This window comes from Camelus dromedarius, chromosome 29 (genome assembly GCF_036321535.1).
Source record: "Camelus dromedarius isolate mCamDro1 chromosome 29, mCamDro1.pat, whole genome shotgun sequence".
Lineage (NCBI taxonomy): Eukaryota > Metazoa > Chordata > Mammalia > Artiodactyla > Camelidae > Camelus > Camelus dromedarius.
Window position 1 is genome coordinate 26,839,473 of NC_087464.1, and position 16,517 is coordinate 26,855,989.

A 16,517-nucleotide genomic window follows, 5' to 3' on the forward strand; every position below is an offset into this window, starting at 1 on the left:
TATGAGCCTGTGTGAAAAAGGCAGCCGCACAGAAGCAAGGCTGAGAGGAGAACACTGGTGTTCGTGCATGTTTTGTTTGGTTCCTTGTGTGTTTTTAAGCAGCCGGCTGTTACAGGCAGTGGAATTATAGGCGAGTCCCCTCAAAGAGATGTTCAGATTGGGAAAAAGTTACAATTACAGTTTTAAATGGTGATATCAGGGAGCCAATTTACTGGGACGAGAAAGGTAGTTCCTAGCAGCCTGGACAGTTAAAGTTGTTTCTCATAATTATTACGAGGTCCACTGTCAGAGCATCCTTTTCTTAAAAGACCCGGTAGGACCCCTGCCGGACAGCACCTACGCATCAGGATGTGTTTATTCAAGAAAATTTACTAGGTACCCACTGGCAGAAACCGGGGACACAGGAGTAAACGAGGCAGGCAGAGTCCCTGCCTTCCTCAGACACGCTGTCTGGTGATGGAGACGTCAACAGGGTCTCCACGTAACTAGCAGAGACTACGATAAGCTCTACCAGGAACGTGCTATCACTTGGGGTTGAGTTTGGCTGCCAGGAAGAAAAACCCAACTCAGTGATGAAAGCAAATGAGGATTTTATCTCTTACATGAAACAAGTCCAGGACTAGGCAGCCCAGGGCTAGAGCGATGGCACCAACAAAGCCCTCAGGGCCCAGACCCTCACTCTGCTTCTGCTCCAACACACAGCATCCCTCATGTTCTTCACCCAAAGGTCCAAGGCAGCTGCTGGAGCTCCAGCCATCAAATCTGTGTTCCAGGCATAACGAAGGAAAGACACAAAGAGCAACATACGAAGAGGAAAAATAGTCAGCTCTTCCTCAGTTTCTCAGAAGCCCTACCCAGCAATTTCCCAGCTGTCAGGAAAGCTATGAGAACTTGTCTTTTTAACAGTACACGTTGCTTCCCTGCTAAACTGGGATTTGATCAAAGAAGGTAACTGTGTATGTCAGGAAGGAACCAGCAGTCTCTGCCCCAAAATGATGCTGTGAGAGCAAAACACAGAGAGATTCAGCCAGGCCAAGAAGTGGACTCAGAGCCATAACATTTAAGCTAAAGCCTAAAGGATACATGGGAGCAAGATGAGCAAAAGGATAGGGGAAGAATTCCAGGCAGAAGACCAACTCTCAACCCAGTGGACGACTCTGCTGTGAATTCAGCCAGGCCATGGGGAGAGCCTGAAGTGGGGTCAGGGGACATGCGTCAAGCCCTGACTCTGCAGACACAGCCGTCCCCTCTGAGCCTTCCTGGCTGTAAAGCGAGCACTCTGTTCAGAGTCTGTGAAATATTTATCAGGGCATCTGCTGGGTGACGCCGGGGCAGGGAGAGGGCACACCACTTCATGCCACGCCCCATTCTCTCAGGGCTTTCGGGCAAGATGGACAGAGGAAACGTATCCAATTTAAAAGCTGTAACGGGATCAGGCCAAGAAACCAAGCCCCACTGCAGGGTTCAGAAGAGTTCGCATCTGGGCATCGTCAGCCTCACACCAGCCCTGGGACGTCCCACTGCAGAGAACACGGCTCCCTGCAGGGGTGGACGGAGTGGCTGCGAGCATCACCGAAGGCCTCGACTTGGCCACGATTCTTGATGCAGCCACACAGAGGGGTGGACAGTGCTGGTGGCATGGGGAGGACCACCACTTCCTGCTCTGCACGTGTCATCCCGTGTCAGCCTCACTGCTGAGCCGTCGTGTTACAAGTCCAAGCCCACGCTGCTCGCTGCACCGCGGGCCGATAAACCGAGAGACGAGTTGCTGGGACAAGGAATAGCAACTTTATTGGAAAGTCAGCAGACTGAGTAGACGGCGGACTAGTAGCCCAAAAACCGTCTTGCCCGAGTTGGAATCCAGGCTGCTTCTATGCACAAAGAGGAGGGAGTGTGACTGGTTGTTGCAAACTTCTTGGTGTTGGAATCCTTTGTTCTTGCAGCTGTCCACGTGGAAGAGGTCACATTCCTGTAAATCTCCAACAAGACCGGTATTATTCTTGTTCCGCAACTTTTTATCTCTGTGAACGGGGAAGTGTGATGCCTTGAAAGGTCAGAGCCTTGACAAGAACGTACAGTGGAGCCAAGGCAGTCTCTTCAACAAGCGGTGATAGGAAAACTGGACAGCGGCATGTGAATCAGTGACATTAGAACACCCCCTCACACCACACACGAAAATACATTCAAAATGGCTTGAAGACTTAAACATAAGCCAAGACACCATAAACCTCCTCATCAGGAAACATAAGCAAACCATTCTCTGACATAAATCATGGCAGTGTCCTCCTAGGGCAGGGCAAATAGAAATAAAAGCAGAAATAAACAAATGGGACCTAGTTAAACTTCTAACCTTCTCACAGCACAGCAAAGGAAACCATAAATAAAATGAGAAAACGACCTACAGAATGAAAGGGAATGTTTGCACATGATGCGACTGACACGGGCTCAATTTCCAAGATATACCAACAGCTCATACAACTCATTAACGAAAAAGCAAGCCAATCCAGAACCGGACAGGAGACCTAAACAGACATTTCTCCAAGGAAGACATACAAATGGCCAACGGGCAGGTGACAAAATGCCCAGTGGCGCTAATTTGATATCAGAGGAATGCAAGTCCGAACTACCACGAGGTGCCACCTCACACCATGAGAACGGCCAGCATTCAAAAAGCCCACGGAAGAGAAAGCTGAGACTCAGAGAAGAAGTCATTTGTCCACGTGACGATCTGGAGGGATGGGGAACACTGGGGAATTCACACTGATGACCTCTGAAAGCCCCAGTCCCCTCCCATGGCCGTGTGCCTGTGGCCAGGCCCCCCTCGTCTGCAGGACGAGGCCACTGGGCTTCGCTGCTCCGGCGGTCTCAGCTCTGGGCCTCCAGGGTCTGTCTGCCCCGTGCAGGCGCCTCCCCCTTGGTGTTCTGTCCAAGACAGCCCTTCTGGGTAAGAGCTGTTGGCCACAGGTCACGGACCTGGACGCGACCAGGTCCCTCTCGGCTCCCTCCACCCCCGCGGGCTGCCTCGTGAGGACCCAGGGAAGCAGCCCCTGTGCCCGGTGGACGCTGCCCTCTGCTCGACCTTTGTCCTCGGGAGCACCTGGGCCGGCCGTGGGAAGGCACCAAAGGAGGCCGTCACAGTGTTGCTATTCAGGTCGAAACACCTCCCTGTGTTTAAACAATTACCATCCATAATTAGTTGCCATCGCCGAGGAGCAAGCCCGCTGTGGCTTCAAAATCACAGTGACTGCTTTATTTAGCTGCTGCGGCCGCAGCCGGGGACCGCTGGATTCCTCCGTGTTGGTTTCCCAGGCTTCTCGCAGCCTGCGTCTCCAGGGCCCGCGGGGGCCCACCCAGCCCGCCCAGGGCCCTGCTGTGCCTCGGTCTCAGGCTGGGCTCCTCGCGCCCATCCTGGTGCCCTTCTAGGGCTTATCCTTCCTCCTCAGTGCTTCTCCAACGCCCGTCTGTCCTGTGAAGCCCAGCTTGGGGCCTCCTCCTCCAGGAAGGCTGCCTTGACTACTGCAGCCCCACTGGCCACTCCTGCCTCCCCGCTCCCGTTGCTCCTGCACACAGTGGGCTCACCAGTCTCTTGGCGTGGGGGCTGGGAGGCGAGAAGGAAGGGGACTGCAGCACAGGAGGGAGAAGGATGGGCACAGCACGGGACTCGGTACCGCGCACCTGTGCTCGCCGGAAGGGGGAGGCGGGACGGGACGGAGGGAGGGACTGACGGAGCCAGGCCAGAGGGTCCTCCCCGCTCGGAGGTCGGGGTCTCGGCAAGACCACAGCTCTCCTCCGAGGGAGGAGAGGCTGGACATGGGCCCTGGGGCACCGCAAGTCTCTCTGTGATACTGAGACAGCGCCTTCCCGCCAAGGCCAGGACTCCCGGGACCTCACGGGTGAGGACGGGAGATTCCCGGGTGCTGAGAAGCCCTCGGCCGCTCCCTTGCCAAACGTCACAGGAGACGTTGAGTTTTCTTAAGAAAGCACAGCTCGGCGTATGTCCTCCCAACAGGCCTTTGTAACAGGGATGCAGCAGTGGAGTTGGGCGCCTGGGGCTCGGATTCCTGCTGCTGAGTGAGAGGAGGGCCCGCAGTCAGCCTGGGCCAGGGAGGCTCGGCCAGGAGCCAGGCGAGGAGGGAGGGGTGCAGGAGAAGCCGAGCTGCCTCCCCCTGCCCGGGGGGGGAGCCCTCACCCTGCGCGCTTTTGGACTGGGAGCCTTTAAACGCCTCCCATTCCTTCCAGCCCAGGCTCCAATACAGACGGGCCTCAAATGACAGGCCGCCCGCAGAGACCGGCAGCTCATCCTGCATCTCCTGCTGAAGCCCTTGCAGCGTCCGTGGTGAGCAGCCGTCAGCACAAGGGAATTGCCCCTCAGCGGACGAGGAAGCGGAGGCTCTGAAAGGGCAGACACCTCTTACAAGGCTCCGGGCCAGGCTGTGAGGAGTCGCGGGCCCTCGCGGGCCTTGGGCCAGTGCTTTCCCACAGTGGGGGCTCAAGCCCACTTTCCATCCCCGGGGACCCAGCTCTCGGCCTCCGGTTCACTGGCCACCCCTCAAAGACAGTACGGCCCCCAACAGCAGCTCAAGCAGCAGCCTCAGCTCCCCGAACCACAGGCGCGCGTCACTGGGGCGCGGCAGGCGGGCCAGGGAGACTTGGGTAACTCCTGGGGTCTTGGTCTCCTTCTCCTGCAAAGGTCAGCTTGAACTGGCCTCCTCTGGTTTCATAAAATATTTTTAATAAGGGGCGGGGGAGGGGAGCACAACAAATTCTATACATTGTCCTTTTATCTTTATGTGTTTTATATATTTTACATGTTTTATATATTTTTTATGTCTTTATACCCACTGACATGGGGGGTGGGAAGAGGGGCTGGTACAGAACCAGCTCACTGCTCTCTGAAGTAGCTGAAGCCAGAAACGGGTTAAAGAGGTGAGGTGCCTGTGAGAAACCAGAGGTTAGGGCTTGTCTCCCCCAGCTCATCCGAAGGCTGAGGTCTGGAGACCCGTGCAGACCCCAGTCCCCCCCACACACACCTGTCCTGGACACACAGGGAGAAGAAGGCACTGGCAGGAGGTGCCCCAGCAGCCCTCCTCCCGGAAGGGCCGGGCCAACGCAGGCTCTCCCAGGGCCACGGGCTTGGCCCCCAGGCTGCTCTGTCCTGAGCAGCCATCACGCCGACGGCAGATGTGGCCGGCCGAGTCCTCATGCGGACTGAGCTGGCCAGGCCACCTCCTCCATGCAGCCGCCCAGTTACCACACTCCCCAGAGCTGCTTCCCTCCTCAGGGAGCTTTGTATCATGTGTTACCCACCTGTTCCACCTCCTGGAATGTTTGCTGATTGACAGACTCCAGCCCCTAGAGCAGAGGCCACGAACTGGACTGGGGACAGACCAAGGAGGGGAAGTGAGCCAGGCTCTACTGAGGAGTTCCAGAATGAGCCAAAAAGAGAAACAGCCAGCAGACATTCGTCCTCCCCTGCCCTGCGGCCCCAACTTCATTCATTCATTCATTCATTCATTGACACATGTTTACCCAGCACCTGCTAATTGCTACGCCCAGGGCTAAATGCTGGGCCGCAGCAGAGAGGAAGACACAGCCTCTGACTCCATAGTGTTTATAGACCAGTCAAAGGGCAGGCATTAAACAAGTAATTACACAGTGAATTAATTACCTGCTGTTGTAACTGATGCTGAGAAGAATAAGTAAGTGCAGGTGCTCAGAGAGAATGCTTGCCAGGAGGAGCCGACTTGTGGGAGGGTCACAGGAAGTTCACAGAAGTGATGTATTAGCTAAAACCTAAAGATGGTCTTTATTGGAAAGATGGAAAAGTGGAAACAGCCCGTGCAAAGGTCCTGAGGCAGGAAGGAGTGTGAAACATTCCAGAAATCTGTGGAGAGGCAAAGTGGCTGGAGCTCAGAGCCCCCAGGGAAGCACAGGAGGACCCCCCTGGCCAGCAAAGAGCCTAGGCTGGGAGGCTGAGGAGCCCAGGAGAATTTCTGCAAATACAGAGCTCTCTGCTTGTTACTCAAGCATCTCTCCTTTAAAGGGCAACAGACATTGAGACTTGCTCTCCCTACCCAGAATCCCTGCCACGTTAGCATCCTACATCTGCACAGCTCCACGAACAATTACAGCGTTCTCCCACCCATTACCTCTTTCACGCCCACAGAAACCTCGGCAGGGAGGTGTTTTTAGCCCCACTTTGCGGATAAGACATTGAGGCTCCATGAAATTAACCTGCCCAGAGGTCCCCTGCCTGGTGTTCTGTTCAAGATACCATGGTGGCCAGATGAAAAAACAAAGAAGAAAAATTCGCACGCACTAGGTACAAGGGTGCACACAGCTGCAAATTCAGGGGACGCCCAGCAGGGAGGAAAATCCAGCAGGAAGGTATCACGCGTTCCAAAGCACACAGTTTCGGGATTAATCTGCTGCTCTGAGTCGCCTGCTGATGGACGTATGTATCGGGACAGGTACAGACACAGATGCAGAAACAGGTAATCCACACAGAAAATCCGTAGCTGAAATAACTTATTTTTTTCCTACAACTCTGGATCTTGGGTGGCCCTTTTGGGGGGATTAGCAAATTTTATGGTCCTATGTGCTGGCAAGGAGATGCTTCTGAACTAAGTTTCAGATTCTAAAGTTTAATCAGTCAATGAATGCAAGGTTGGCGCCCTCCACTCAGAAGTGCTCACGATTTCAGTGTCTATTGCAACGTGAATTAAAATGATAAGTAATAATAACAGGGGCGTGAATCCTGGATCACAAACCCAAGGACGTAAGAACCACCACTTTCTTCCGTCCCTCTAATCACCCCCGTGCGAGGCCCCGAGCCCCCTCGGAGGGAGGATCTGGGCCTCCACTGTCAGGAATCCACTCTCACTGCCGTGTCCACGGGCCGATGCAGGGTAAGCCTGCAGGAGAGAGGCAAGTCGGGAACGGCGCCTGGGAAGCGGAGCAGAGGCAGATTCCAGGGCCGAGGCGGGGGCGAGCCGCTCCTTTCCACAGAAGCTGCTGAGTGCTGAGCGCCGGAGTCAGGCTCAGCGTCAGCAATCTGACAGTCACGGACAGTTCTGCCGCCAGCACCGCTGTGCAAAGCCACAGGGAAACTGAAATTTAAAAAACAAATCCACAGTCCTACGGCAAATGAGTCGTTCAGCGAATTGATCATTTGGCAAATTGGCTTTTAGCAAATTGATTTGGGGCGTCCAGGCCTGCTCCCGGAAGGCTGTCCACTAGCCAGCAGAGTGTGCAGAGTCTGGTGAATGAGAACACAGGTCCCGGCCAGCAGGCCTCTCCCCTCCGCCCCGCAATGAGAAGAGCCCCGGCCACAGCAGGGGTCCAGCAAGGAGCCGCAGGGAAGACTTTCAGGGCTGCCTTAGGTCTGAGTCCACGGGAAGCACGTCTCCGCCCACATAATGGACCTTGAAGTCATTTATGGGTAGTTAAACCTCGAAGCTTAATCTGTAAAACCCAAAGATCCTCCTTTCATCTGCTGGCCCACCCAGATCTGAACTCTGCATGGATGCCTGCTGATGGATGGGGTGCATCTGTGCGGGCCCTGCACTTTAACCCCTCCGGGCCTGGCCGCCAGATTCGCTGCAGGGCAGAGGGCTGGCAGGGTCGCCCTCACACCGGCGGGCGCCATCTGGGTGATTTTTTATCCACCTGTTCTTTCCAGCCAGAACGCACGCTCCCCAAGGCCTCCTCCTGCTCTGATGTTTGATTCTGAGGTCCAGAATCCTTTGGGTTACGACCTCCATAAATTGTAATAAAATGGAGTCACGACAGTAAGTCGGCAAATCCTGACCAGCAAGCCAGACACTCCGCGGTCATTTAGAGCCACAGGAGGATAAGCAGGGACACACTTTGGTGGATGCCCTACAGTTTGAGACACGTTACAGTGGGCCCCTCAGAAGAAGGGAGGGTAGGATGGAGCCCAGAATGGTGGGCTGACGATGGTGACGTTGAGACACAATTCATATCCCATGCAACGGTGATGGCTTGGGTGTCCACCTGCTTGACTTTCTGGAAGACAGGCCTGACCAGGGCTCCAAGGACCTGGCCAGACCCCCTGCCCAGGTGGGAGGGAGCCAGCGCTGGGAGGCTCAGGAGGCTGAGAGCAGCGCCCAGAGGAGGCGGGAGGGATGGGGCGGGAGACTCGGGTACCCTGGCAGCCTCTTCTGTTTGACTCTGGGCCATCCAAGCTCGGGTGTAACGGTCTGACCTGACCTCAGTCTTTCTGGATCTGGAGCACCGTGAACGCTGAAGCACACGCCAGCACCAAAGACCGAGGGCTGCAGCATCCAGCCGTTCCCGGCAAATGTCCCATCAGCTAGTGACCCTCGGGGGCCCCAGTGCCCCCTGGCCTGCACCCTTCTCCCTTCTGGTAGCCCCCCCCCCGGGCCCGGCTGTCCCCCAATTCCTGAGTAGCAAAACCTGCTCCCGAAAGCCTTGCTCCTGAAGCTGGAAAGGGCTCAGGCTTGGCGGGCCCAACCCTCGCTTTCGAGGGGAGGAAACTGAGGCCCAGGGAGGGAAGGGGGCTTGGAAGCGTCACACGGCCGCCGGCCTCCCAGGACCACGCTCTTGGTGCGCTGTGACGTCAGTCGAGGGGACAGCTGCTGGGAACCCTGCCCCCGCCAATCTCCCTCCCACCCTCCCCTCAAGAAGAGAAACGGGGCTGCATTTAAACACAAACAAAAGCTTGTGCTAAATGGATGGAAGTCGGATGGGGGATGTGAGACATGAGGAGCAGAAGCCTTGGGGAGGCCTGAGCTCACCTGCCCTGGGCCGGTGTGAGCGGCGCCCATTATGCTCTGTCCTGGCTCCCAGCTGTCCCTTCCAGCCCTACCCCGGGTCTGACGGATGACAACTGAAGAAAAAGTGAAAGGCAGGCCTGCTCTTTGGTGGGGCCCCTCAGCTCCTGGTCCCCGACGTCCCCTGAAGCCTACTGAGGGGTGAGGCTGCATCTTACAGACACTTGCCCACAGCTGCAGTGACACCAAAGAGGAAGAGGACAGGCCCTGAGGTCCCTCCCTGCTCAAAGCCCGAGTGCCACCCTCCTCCAGCACCGCTCCACCAGCACGGGGTGACGGCACCACGGTGGGTCCAGAGACGCAGGCCTCTGGTGCCCTCTGCTGTTCGGCGCTCCTGTCCCACGGCCTGAGGGACGGCGCTGAGCCTGGCGGGGAAACGCAAGGAACGTCACCTGGCTAGTTGCAGCCCCTCCACTTTCCCAAAGGAGCCATCCCCTTCTTCCACTCACCCCTTTTTTCCTCTCAGGCCCCCATTGGACACAATCCCAGGTCCTGATTGCCTGAGCTGGATCACAGTCCAGACTTACCTGTTGCCTCTCCCTGGAAAATTTGCATTTGTAATAGAGAACTCTTGGAGTCTGGACAACCAAAGAAATAAATCTCTAATCGTGAAATGTAAGGCAGGAAGAGAGAAGAAAGGGGGAAGTGTTTTGGTGGAAGGGAGGGAGGAGAGACAGGACACCTGAGATCACCTAGCTATGCAGCCTGCTCTCTGTTGCTGACTCCATTTCCTCCTTCGTGGGAGGAGCGGGTCAAGGCCTAACCTGAACGACAGCTCTTGTTACCAGAGGCCTCGGGTCATTCTCGGTGGTAGACGTGCCTTTGAGCTGTGTGCAGGCGTGGTGCCCACATAGCTGTGTACTCTACCACCCTGTCCCCTGTCTTCTAAATTCCACCCAGAATGATTCAGGCGCAGTTTTGATGATGGCAAAACTATTACAGCCCGCATCTCTCAGCCTCAGGGAGTGAGGTCCTGGGGTTTCCCTCCAGAAACCTCTGCCTTTCCTCCATCTGTGGGAGTCCAATGATCTGATGAGTATGTTTATTTCACCCTGTTTCCAAAGCAGAAGTCACGTGGCAGCAATGACTTACCCGATCCGTGTGTCCTTGCACTCAAAGCCCCAACACGGATTTTGGTAAACATCTTTTTAGGGTATATAAAAAAAAATAGCTAATGTTGGTACAATGCTTTTCAGTCTATAAAACATAGCCACATTTATTATTTCATTTAAAATTACTGAGAGCTCCATAAGGGTAATAATTTTACAGAAGTAGAAACTGGGGCTCAGAGAGGTTAAGTGACTTGGCAAAGGGCACACAGCGAGTAAAAAAATAACAATTGAGATTAAAATTCAGATATTCAGACCATGTGCCCCTTCCACCTAACCAGACGGTGTCTCTCCTGCACCCCTGGCTGATGACCACATTCCATATCCCCCAGTGAGAGCACCTTTCATGCCGGAGTCAGCAAGAACAGATTTAGGGTGTAACCCTCCCCTCACTTCCCTGGGAAAGGGGACAGAGGGTCACAGAGAATCACCACGAAATGAGTTGCCTTGGACCTTAGTGAACTGTAAGAAAAGGGGAAAAAACGATTTGAAAGCCTGTCCCATCCCTGGCCGGGGTCTCTGTGGAGCAGCTGGGCAGATTCTAATTTGCAAGGCCAATGAGTGGCTCCCTGCCCCCACACAGGGACAGACCATGGCCCCCTGGGGCCGATGCCTGCAGGTCTCTCCTCCCAGCGCTCCGTTCCTGATTGGCCACAGTCAGAAGCTAGTTGCACCCGTCTCTGCACCTCGGTTTCTCTCTCTGTAAAACGGGAACCATCTCCGCTTTCCTGTCACCAGTCTCCAGTAGGAGTGGTGAGGAGGACCCGAGGGCACGAGCCGCTGTTGCTTCCAGGGCTTTGGTCTTTTTATACAGGGGACATTTGAGTAAATGACCAGAGCAAGAGTGGCCTCCATGCTACCTGGTAAGAGGGGTCCAGAGGAGAACCTGAGCCCGGCACGCTCTGGGGAACAGCACTTCCTAGGCGATCAGAAGCTCCTTTGATTCCAACTCTTGTGGCTGCAAACCCTTCTGCTACTACAGAGAGAGAGCCTTGCAGGGCCATGGCTGGAGGTGGCTCTGCTGCCGTGGGTCCTGCCCGGGGCCACGCTGCCCGGGGCGGGCCCAGGGGTGGCCCTGGAGCCCGGACGGACTGGGAGCAGCGCAGCTGAGTCCACAGTTCCTTCACTCTTTGGTTCTTTCTCAAAGGGTCAGGTATGGTTAAAAGAAAACCCCAGCTATGCGGGGCAGTAATTCATTTTATCACGGCCACAGAAACTGTGCTGAAAAGTGTGTGAATAACGGCTGTTATTTCCATGGGTGACTCTTCCTGGTCACCGCGATCCAGCACCTCTGCCACTTTGATGCAAAGCTCTCAGAGACGTGCTTTCCCCGCCTGTACAATCAAAGCGCTGCTGCGCTTCCTGGTCCTGGAGGTCCCTTCCACAGCGAATGCTTGCTTGGAATAATCAAACAAAGACTTCGGGGAAAGAGGTTCCAGGCTTAGCGGGAGGAGGTGATGCAGTCTGGCTGAACCATCCCCCACCCCGTCCCCTGCCCTCTTGACCCCTTTGGGAGTCCTCACCGTTGCCACTGCTCACACAGAAACTGGTTCCCGCATTGGCACCCCTCTCCGTTCATCGTCGGCTCCCGTGCTGTCATCCCCAGTAACATGCTAACATGTGAGCTTCCTGAAGGAAGGGACCTCATCTCCAACTGTACTAGCCAGAGTTCTCTAGACAAACAAATGAATAGGCAATAGGATGGAAAGATGACAGATAGACAGACAGACAGACAGACACATATACATGTAAATATGTATGTCTGTATGTATACTGGGGGCTGGGGAAGCAAGGGAGGGACAAAGTGAGAGAGAGAATTAGATTTACTTTAAGGAATCGTTTCATACAATTGGTTCATACAGTTGCAAGTCCAAAATCTATAGGGAAGGCTGACAGGCTGGAAACGTAGGTACGAGTTAATGCTGCAGCCTCGAGTTTAAGTTCCACAGGGTAGCAGGCTGGAAACTCATTTCTGTGGTGCAGTCTTGAGGAGAATTCTCTCTTCTTTGAGAAACATAATCTTTGCTCTGTCGGCCTTCAACTGATTGGATAAGGCCCACCCACCTAATGGGAGCGTTTAATCCCTGAGAGTGAGTTCCGTGGCTGTGAAGTGGGGGTTTTGTGAGACCGATGGGGCGGAGCACGCGACGTGCGCAGCTCAGTGTCTGCTGTGAATGAAGCCCCCATCATCTTAGTAATGGTTATTTTATTGCTTCTTTACACACAATTAAAACTCACTAACTCAGACCTATCAGAGAGGGCAGTCAGTGGCTGGAAAGTCCACATTAAAAAATCATTTAAAAATAATGTCATTTTATTACTTTAAAATATATTACTCAATCCGGGCTAATAAAGTGGTGCATGGCGAGCCCTTAGGGAACTTATGTTAATGAACAAATAGGAACAATTTGAGGTTAGTCTATCAATTATTGGTGTGGAAAAGGGTGTCTTGGAAAGTCCTTGAAAATGCCTGCAAACAGCATATTCTCTGTACATTGTCTCCCCTGCGAGCATCTTAATGCATTTTGTCAATTCAGTAGCTTCTCACCACCTTGAGACTGAGAGTGCCCCAGGCAGCGTGGGCACCGGCTGCCTGGGCTTCCTCATGTTCTGACTCGGCGGTGACTGAGTGCGAGACGTTTCACTGGGTCAGGTCGGGACCTTTACTTTACATTCCTTCCTTTTCTTAGAAGCCTGTTTCGGGGTGGCCACCTTGGCCGGAAACTCCCAGACGTAGAACTGTTTCCATCAAAGAGCAAAGATGCTGGTCTTTGGAGCCTGGGCTCTGGACTCAGGTAGAGCTGGGTTCAAATCCCAGCTTTCGCTCTTTCAAGCTGTGTGACCTCGGGCAAGCCACTTACCTTCTCTGAGCCCCAGTAAAGTGGAGATAAGGCGACCTCCCTCACAGGATTGCTGTGGGGTTCAGTTAGGTGACACGTGGAAAGGAGCTGGTACAGCCGCCGCTCGAGATGAACCAGGAGGTCACGGGCGTGGTCCGAACCAGGCTCTGTGGGCAGGGGTGCCGAAACGATTGCTCCACGTGCCCGCCAGTCCTTGGGAGAGTGACTGAGGCTGCCTATACACAGACTAAGCTCTCAGGGCAGGAGCCCAGGAAGCACTGTCATTATTACCAGCACCAAAGATGACAGTTTACAGTTTACAAGAGCTATCTGGCACCTCTCAAAAGCGCCACCGAGACAATTTATATTAGAGAAAGTTCGTGCAAGGGCCACGGAATTCGCTCCTCTAGGCATCCGGAGTCTGGACTGCGTTCACTCACCAGAGAACCACGTCCCCGAATGAGCCGCGCCCTCAGAGGGCCTTCCCTGAGTGGGGGTGCGTGCTAGGCCCTTGGCTGCACCGTGCGTCAGGGCCAAGAACCACCAAGGAAGGGGAGTCTCGGGGGAGCCCCCAGGGGCACAACGTTGGCCACCATCTATTAAGCACTTCGTCTGGGAGGGGCAGGAGCTCTACGGTCACCTCTCTGTCCTCACTCCACCTGGTTGGACTAGTGCCCCCCACCCCAGTCCCTCAGAGTGAGGAGCTGAGTCCCAGGGCCAGGAGGACCAGCTCAAGGTCACAGAGGACTTGCTCAAGGTCACAGAGCTGGTGAGTGGCGGTTCTAGGGTAGGTGCACAGCCTGCTGCCTCACAGAACGTTCCCTCTCTTCCCGTCTCAGATCCTACAAAGGCCCCCAGCCTTCTGGAGACCCCCGGGGCATAGTTCCCCCGGCTCCTTTAACTGCCCGGAGAGCAACCCTCCTGCCTCTCTTCCAGCTGCCTCTGCCCTTCCTCCAAATCGCTCAGGGATGTCATGGCCCCCGTCCACCCTCGTGAGGGCAGCCTGGGTCTTGTCTGATCTTGCTGCCACGTGGCGGCCAGCACAAGGCCTGGGCCTAATGATGGCACTTAATACGCATTTGTTGACGGTGTTGACAGAATTAATGAGAAACCCCCAGCAGGCCTGTGGAGACACTTGGGGCCCATTTGCCTCTTTTAGGTGACCCCACTCTAACAGCTGCCAGAAAACAGGTGCAGGGGCCGCTGGGCAACCCCAGGGACTGGTGACACTCCCCGGGTCCCCCTGTCCCCTCGGGGCCAGGCCTCGGGAGAGGATGGGACACCCAGTGGACAGGACACCGGGCAGCCCGGCACCACCGACTTGAGTCAGGCTACATGGGTGCTGCTCCTCACAACCGAAGAGCCCAGAGGTCCCCTCTCAGGGGAGTGGGAGGCAGTTAAGGAAGAGGGTCTGGGGGGAGGGTGTAGCCCAGCGGTGGAGCGCATGGTCAGCACGCAAGAGGTGCCAGGTTCAGTCCCCGGCACCTCCATTAAAATACATCAACCAACCAACCAACCAAACAACCAACCAACCAAATTACCTTCCCCCTAAAAATATAAAAAATAAATTTAAAAACAAAAAAAGGAAGAAGGTCTGATGGTAACTGACTTTGCCCCAGCGTGGCCCTGACCGAGCCCCCACCCAGCCCGCCCGGCCCGAGGTGGCAAACCAGGGGTGCAACTAGGCTGCCTGAACGCGGGAGATGTGTTTTTTAGCTCGCGCCTCCTTCCACACCACGAGATTCCTTTCTGCAAACATCAGGAACGGCAGCGCAGAGCCGCAGCAGGGCAGAGCCGCAGCAGGGCGCCCGGCCGCGCGACGCCACGTGCCTCCGGGAGCGGCGCCCTGCGCTCCGCCGCGGCCCTCCCCGCCGCCGCCTCGCGCTTCCCGGTCAGGCTCCGTGGGGCCGCGTCGGCTCGGCGGCCCGGCTGCCCCGCCTGGAACCTCTCCAGACCTTCAGGAAAATCACGGCCCCGCTGCCGTTTCCGCAGTGACGCCAGGCACTGCGCGTGGCTCCGGATTCCTACACGACAACGAGGCACAGTTATTTGCACAGTGGTTTTCACACGTGCCTCATCGGTCGAACTTTGGTCCTTTCGCGTGTTATCTGACATAATAATAATAATTATGTAAATAATTACCCAGTAACCAATAAGATTTTAAGACAACCGACGTGTCAGCAAGCTCCGGTTTATTGATAAGTCCGCTTTGGGAATGTTGCTCTGTCTTTTTAAAACAAAAGATAAGCTTCCATTTAAAAAATCGTAAAATTCACTAAAATATTTCCAGTGCGAACAAAAACATGCACTTACTGAAAAAAATATTACACATCGCAGTCCAGCCTCTGGCACCGTTTTAAATTTCAAACAAAAATAAACGCCAGTGGTCACCCCGAACGGCGGACTCAGAGAACTCAGGTTAGCTTTTTCCGCCTTGACGATCACCGCACTAACATTGTTCATTTCAGATCTACTTTTTTAAGCGCAAGAACGTGCGCTCCCACAGGGCGGTGAGACCCACCTGCACGGGAGAGAGCGCAGACCCTTCCGCAGCCCGACGAATCACGCTGAGAGCAGACGCGTGGGGGAGGTAGGTCCTCGCTGGGGAAGCCAGCTCTATTCCTAGTTCTCCAAGTTAACGTCCGTGCACGGTGGAATGTTTATTCAAAGCTAAGTAATAAAAGTGTCCTAATGTGGAGCATATAATAATCATAATTATTATTATTGTTGTTATTATTATTAAACTCCATGGCATGACCACAGCTGTTTACACCTTAGGCCAGGGAAAGATTTTTCATGGAGGAGAACTTTGTTTGGTTGCTGACACTGTCACAGCTTCCAGCACGCGGTTGTGGTGAAAGCAGACCAATCTCAGTCAGATGTGTTGTTTTTTAACCCCCCTGCACCTGCGTGTTGCCCGCACCAGAGGACGGTGCCCACAGCCCGACCCTCAGTACACAGGTCACGGTGCCCTAAATGCAGCCCCGAAAGGACATGTGCTGGGTGTGATTCTCTGCTGGCGCCATCTTGGAGTTCTTTTTAATTCCTTTCAACAAGTCACCTAGACTATCAGGTGACAGTGGCGAGATGGCCACTGCAGGCTCCCTGTTCACGGTGCCTTTGGTGTGCAGGGGACGCCTTGCGCCGGCAAGTCTCCGGGAGGCGCCAGGCACAGACCCCGGGTCCTCCTCCCAGACCCTTAGCAGCAGAGGGCTCTGGTGTCACTGATGCCCTAGGCGGCCTGAGCTCTGCTCTGGATGGTCACCACAGCAACCAGAGGCTGGCCTCAGCCACTGAATGAATCGGCAAATATTTATCAAGCACTGTGCTGGCAACTGTGGGGGAGAATGAGCCACTCTGCTGGACAGTCCAGTTTTTAAATATTTTTTTTTAGAAATAAATGCTCTAGAGAAGGGGGAGGTAGCATTCGTCAGACCCTTTCTCTCCCGTCCTGGAAGCCACTTAGACACAACGGGCAGTTTCACACGCACAGACGTCGACGCGAGAGACTCTGGGGCTCAAGCCCCAGCACTGTCACCGCCAGCTGCACGTCCTCCCCAGGCCTCAGTTTCTCTATAACACGAGGCCCCCCAACCCGCCCACCACGTACTAGGGCTCTTGCTTCCAGGACAAAGGGAGCTCGTGTGTAACAAAGAGCTTTGTTGACTGTGCAAATGTTAGGTTGTTCTCTCAATAAACATTTATTAAGCGTTTGCTCTGAGCCAGAGCCTGAGTTGGGCACCAGAGCCTCT